Below are 6,364 nucleotides of genomic sequence, written 5' to 3' on the forward strand. Positions count from 1 at the left end.
CTTTGTGATGTGGATGTGGGACAGGGCCCTCCCATTAGCTATGAACCCTATCAGTAGGCCCAGAAAGGCTAGCGTTGGTTTGGGAGGACACTAATTGCTGATGCATCAACTAAGTCCCAGCAGCAGGAGCTTCAGCCTCTACTGTACTCATGCCAAAGTTGTCACCTCCTCAAGGCTCTGTATTGACTACTGAAAGGTTAAGGCACTGACTAAAACTAACCCCTAACCGATATCAATCCTGGCTGGAAGATTACACAGAGAGTTCAGGTAAAGCAGCTTACGCGATAAAGATAGATTTATTTATGGTTTACCGGCAGGTTCTCTTGATTCGAGAGTGTGTTGCTGGAAAAGCACAGCAGGTCAGGCAGCATCTGAGGAGCAGGAGAGTCGATGTTTCGGGCATAAGCGCTTCATCAGGAATGCTGCGCTTTTCCAGCACCACACTCTGGACTCTGATCTCCAGCATTTGCAGTCCTCACTTTCTCCTGGGTTCTCTTGATTGTTAATGCAAAGGAAACCTCTTCTTTAGTTACTCTAGCCAGGTTATACCATGTCCCCGAAATGCTTCAGTCACCTTTCAAAGGCTGATGAACCAGATAATGGCTGGTTTATCTCATTGTGTAGTGTACTTAGGCAAACTTCTAGGAACAGTGACACCTGGACAACGTATTATTGGAAGCCCTATTCCAGAACATACAGTCAGCTGGCCTTATGGTCAATCACACAAAGAGCAGATTTGGTAAAGCCCAAATGATGCACACAGGTCATGTACGGAATTAAGGACCAGTACTATCAATGGACTGCAATCACCATTCTATCATCTACTCTTCACAAGTCACCCAGAGATTGGTCCATACATCTTTTAACTTTAACTAACTTTTTAGACTTCTTAATCCTAATTGGTGTGTAAGTGTGTTGTGTTACTAATTCCTTTTGTATTCAGTACTGATAAACTCACTCTTTTGTTAACCCAAAACGAAATGGTTAAATTGGCTTCTTTTAAAACATAAATTCATTTGGTCTGGGAAAATGGTGATCCCCAAGGAAGTGGATCCCTTTAAAATTAGCTTTGTTGCAACTAACCAAGGGAACTTGTGAATAAAGAAGGGAAGCCAGTTCCTCATTTCTCATCTGGGAGTTTAATGATGTCGGGTGGCCTCTGGAATGATAATAAAACTTGGGAAACATTGACTGGAGAGTAACTGTAACAACTGTGTATAGAGATGCTATCCTGTTATGGAAACTTCTAGATGCAACGACAGTGAGAGAGGAAATTCCTGGTTGACACTTGTCAGTGACTAACTCCTAGGGTGGAAACAGATAAGAGATGGCAATTTCTTTTAGAGAGCTTGAGGAATTTTCTTTGTTTAGTGAAGTGAGGTAATTTAGACATTAACCTGCCTTGCAAAGGCCAAATGGTGAAGCTTTTGTGTTTTCATCTTGATGATGTTCCTTTAGGAACATGGTCCAACAGTTGGCTTGCTCTCCTCTTGAATTAGCGTAAATACTCAACGCGTATCACAGAATCACAGTCTGGAGATTCTGCTGGGCCACCGCTGAAGCAACCCTCCAATACGGTGAAGGCAGTTGAGTTGACTGTTTAGCACTAGTGTGTGTAAGCCTTGTAACCCAGAGGCCAGCCTGATATTGTGGCCTCTGCCTGAAAGATAGCCCAGACACTGCATGAACTGCAGTGCAACTCAATGGAGTCAAGGCAATTTCTAGCAAACAATGGAAGAAGCTTCATCACATAAGGAGATTACTTTTCCAGTAAGTTAAGGGAACTACAGATCTTGACTAATACCTGGATTTGATTTCCAAACATCATCCTTAGATGCCATTACATTTCGATGTTCTCTCCCTCTCTTACCATCTTAAAATTAACAAAGTGTTCAAACATCATTTATAATTCTTCAGTTATGTGATGAATTCCTCTGTTGTGCCTTGAAGAGAGATAGTTGTGTAAAATTTTAGAGTTAATGTTGCTTTTACCCAGATTGTAATGTGCTGTACAAAAGGGAGAATTTAGTGGTCTGTCTGGTTGCAGTGGGTGCTATAGCTGTCCGAGCGTTTATTAAAGCAGAGTTCCTGACTCTGATCCTGAAAGGATTTTTGGAGTTTAACTTAGTTCACTTTCAGGATGCAGGTCTGGCTGGCAAGGTCAACATTTTTGCTATCCCTTGTTACCCTGTGAAGCCTTCTTCCTTATCCACTACAACCAGGTATGAAGCCTGATACAACTGAATAAGATACCTGGTCATTTCATTAGATTGGTGCAGAATTGGAGTTACATTCAGATCAGACCTGATTAGACAGCAGGCTGCCTTCCCTAAAAGCACCATTGTGAAACTAAAGGATTTCTTTCCAACAATCCAATTGTTTCTTTTGTCATCAGTATGGAGAACAATTCTGCTCCACAGATTAGTTGATTCAATTCTAACTCCAGCAGTTCCCAGATTTGAACTTAAACCTTCAGGAGGTGTATCATTATGTATTACTTCAGGCCTCTGGATTATAAGGGCAGTAACATTAGCACTCCGCTCATTCTGTTATACAGGTTGGAAGTACAGCTTTCGGGCTGTCTGCATGAAAGGGATTGGAGCAGATTGCCTGCTACACTTTTCACTTTTCCTTCAGATTCCACAACAGAAAGAGAAGGTGAGATTATGAAAAATACCTACATACCTTCCGATTTACATAGGAAATACAGGGGTGGGGGGGGGGGGTGCTGGTTGTTGAGGAATAATATAATCCTGTCATTTTATTTTTATTTTTCAGAGGAGAGAGATTGCTAGGCCAGCATTTCTTGCCTCTCCCTAATTGCTCTTGAGAAGGTGATAGTGAACTATTTTCTTGACTTTCTACACCCCCCAAGGACTGCAGCAACATCCTGTACTATTAGGGAGGGAGATTGTAATCAGCAATAGCAAAGGAACAGCGTTGACGTCCAAGTTCAGAATGGTAAATAACATGGAGGGAAGCTTGCAGGTGGTGATATTCCTATCTATCTCAGCTCTTGTCTTTCTAAACAGCACAGAGTATGGGCTTGAGAAGGGCTATCTAAGGAGCCTTGCGGAATTTCTGCTGTGTATATTATCGATGATATAGTGCTGCTCCCGATCAGCCATGAAGGAGGGAGTGGATACTTGTGGATGTGATGCCAATCAAGAGCGCTGCTTTCTCCTGGATGGTGTCAAGCTTCTTGAGTGTTGTTGGAGTTGTACCCATCCAGGCAAGTGGGGAGTATTCCATCATACTCCTGACTTGTGCCTTATCAATAGTGGACAGGCTTTGAGGAGTCAGGAATTAAGTTACTCACTTCAGGATTCCTAGCATCTGACCTGCTCTTGCAGCCACCGTATCTGTATGTCTGGTACATTTGAACTTCTGGTCAATGGTAATCCCAAGGATGTTGACAGTGAGGGATTCAGTGATGGTAATACCGCTGAATGTCAAGGGGCGGTGGTTAGATTCTCTTTTGCTGGAAATGGTCACTGCCTGCCACTTGTGTCAGCTGTTGCAACAGTGGAACGGCAAGGGAGCATTAGCTGCCCGATATGTTGGTGCTGGATATTTGATTCGCTGCAATCCAATTTGAAATTTTATTTCTGAATCAGCTATCTAGGAGCCCAACATTTCACCTTAAACTCTTATCTTTGGAGCTACCAGGATAATCAGAGATTATTCTTTAATTGCACTTCAACATGGATCAACACTGTAATTAAGTAATGTGGTAATTCAACATGCTACCCGGCAGTCAGAATATAGAATAGAATATCCTTTATTATCATGTGTACTCGAGCACAGTGAAAAGTTTACAATGTTGCCTTTATGTTGCTATCTTAGGTACAAAAAGAGGAATAAAAAAAAAGTAGTTGCATTACTTTACAGTGAATCTTGGAATAAGTTAGAAATATGACACAATTAAAAGGATAGACATTACTAGTCTGGTAACATACTTCAGAGACCTGGTTTAATAATAGAAATTACAAACTGTATTGTTTTGCGATTTCTATTATTAAAACAGGTCTCCGAATTATGTTACCAGACTAGTAATCCAGAGTGGCTTAATCATCTAAAGAGTAGGCATTTAACTCATACCATCTCAGTAAAAATGGTCATGAATTTGTTTTATTGTTTTAAGGACTGAATTGCTTCACAATTTTCTGACTCCACTGAAATAACCTGCAAGCCATTCACTGTCTTTAAGTAGTTCAAGACAGCAGCTCGTCATTTAGCGGTAGGCAGCAAATAATGGCTGTGTGAGGGTCACTATCAACCCATGAGCTAATTTATAAAGATCTCCAAGCCTACGATTCAGAGACTTGATCTCATGCACCTGCCACTGTCAGGTTTCATGGAAAACCGCATTCCGTTTCTTTTTCTGGGGCAAACACTAGCTGTTTCTGCAATTTCGAGGGAATATCAGCAAAATCCTAGATTGTTCAAGTAACCAAATTTGCCACCAATTCTCCACTGAAGTTACACTAGCTGCTTTGGGGAGATCTGCAAGAAAATCCCTGGCAATACAGTAATTTAAGATTTCAATGTTTATTTTTAGAACAGCACCTCTATTATAAAGACAGAAAGCAAGACTGACTAAAAATAAGAAAGAAAGAATACATAAGAAATTGGGATAAATTACCAGGCTATCTCAGCTTTCTTATTGTTGTTCATTGAATGCACAGAGTTTATATGTGAGAATGACTACCAGAGCGCAATGTTCAGATCTGCGTTCCAACTCGTTCTGAAGTGAAGAGCACACTGCTTAAACTAATCAACATAATCTTTTCTTGACTCAGTTGAATGGCAAGTTTGCTCAGTCATGGCTCAGCGGACTGAGAATGGGGGTGGGGTGGTGGGGGGGGTGGGGGGGGGTGGGGGGGGGGAGGGATGCGGAAAATCACTGGGTCACAAAGTGAGAATGCCAAGACCTCAGACTGCTCAGAAGATACTCCTCCTTCTCCCATTCTGCATCACCCTTTGCAAAGGAATGCTCATTAATTCTGTGCTGAAAACCTGTGAGGTCTTGACTGGCAGCATCTCAAGAGCATTCCAGGCTTAAAGAGCACAAAGTGAGGGCATACTGCGGAAAGGAATGTGTTCATACCCAGCTCTGACAAGGAGTTTGAAGGTAAACAGTTCAATCCAGTAAACCCCACTGTACTTGACAGGTGAATCCAGTCTCCACACTGTAGCCTGATCTCAATGCTGAACACTAATGTTATAAATCAAACCACTCCGATAATACACATAGGCAAATCCCACATTCCTGGACAAAAAAAACTGGGAGAGCTCTCCAAAAGACTAGTCAAACAACAGCCCGACATGGTCATACTCATCGAATCATACCTCATAGACAATGTCCCCAATAACACCATCACCCACCCTGAATATGTCCATAAGACCATAAGACACAGGAGCAGAAATTAGGCTATTCAGGTCCATTCTCCCATTGTCTCCCCATAACTCCTTATCCCCTTGACAATTAAGAACCTATCTATCTTCATCTTAAATATACTCAATGACCTGGCTCCAACAGCTTTCTGTGGCAATGAATTCCATCGAGATTAGACCCAGAGTCCTCAAACGTTCCTCATATGTTAAGCTTTTCATTCCTGGGACCATTCTTGTTAACCTCACCTAAACATGCTCCAATGCCAGTCCATCCTTCCTGAGATAAGGGGTCTAAAACTGTGCATAATACTCCAAATGTGGTCTGACCAGAGCCTTATAGAACCTCAGAAGTATATCCATGCTTTTATATTCAAGTTCTCTCAAAATAAATGCCATCATTGCATTTGCTTTCCCAACTACTGATTCAACCTGCAAGTTTACCTTGAGTGAATCCTGGAGTACAACTCCCAAGTCTCTTTGCCCTTCAGATTTTTGAATCTTCTCCTCATTTAGAAAACAGTCCCTGCTTGTATTCTCCCTACCAAAGTGCATGACCTCACACTTTCCAACATTGTACTCCAGCTATCACTTCTTTGCCCACTCTCCTTCAATTACCTTTGCATCATTTACAAACTTAGCCATAACGCCCTCAGCCTCAGTTCCTTCATCTAGATCAGTAATGTATAAACGTCCTGTCCAATTCACAGTTCAGGCCCACCAGAGGTAGCAGCACAGTGGTATGCCGTCAGGAAGGAGTTGACCACAGGACAGGTGACCTCAGGACAGGTGAGGAGCTGGATCCTACAACCAATCAGGAGACTTTCTGCCTTTTGGGGGCTGCTTTCCTGCTGGAATGGAAGGGAGGCTGATCTGATGGAGATGGAAATGGCACAGCTCTTACTGTTGCTGCAAGTGGAGAGGTATCCTGACCAAGTGAAGAGGAAGTGCAGAGGACACACAGTGTTAG

The sequence above is a fragment of the Chiloscyllium punctatum genome, chromosome 20 (genome assembly GCF_047496795.1).
Source record: "Chiloscyllium punctatum isolate Juve2018m chromosome 20, sChiPun1.3, whole genome shotgun sequence".
NCBI lineage: Eukaryota > Metazoa > Chordata > Chondrichthyes > Orectolobiformes > Hemiscylliidae > Chiloscyllium > Chiloscyllium punctatum.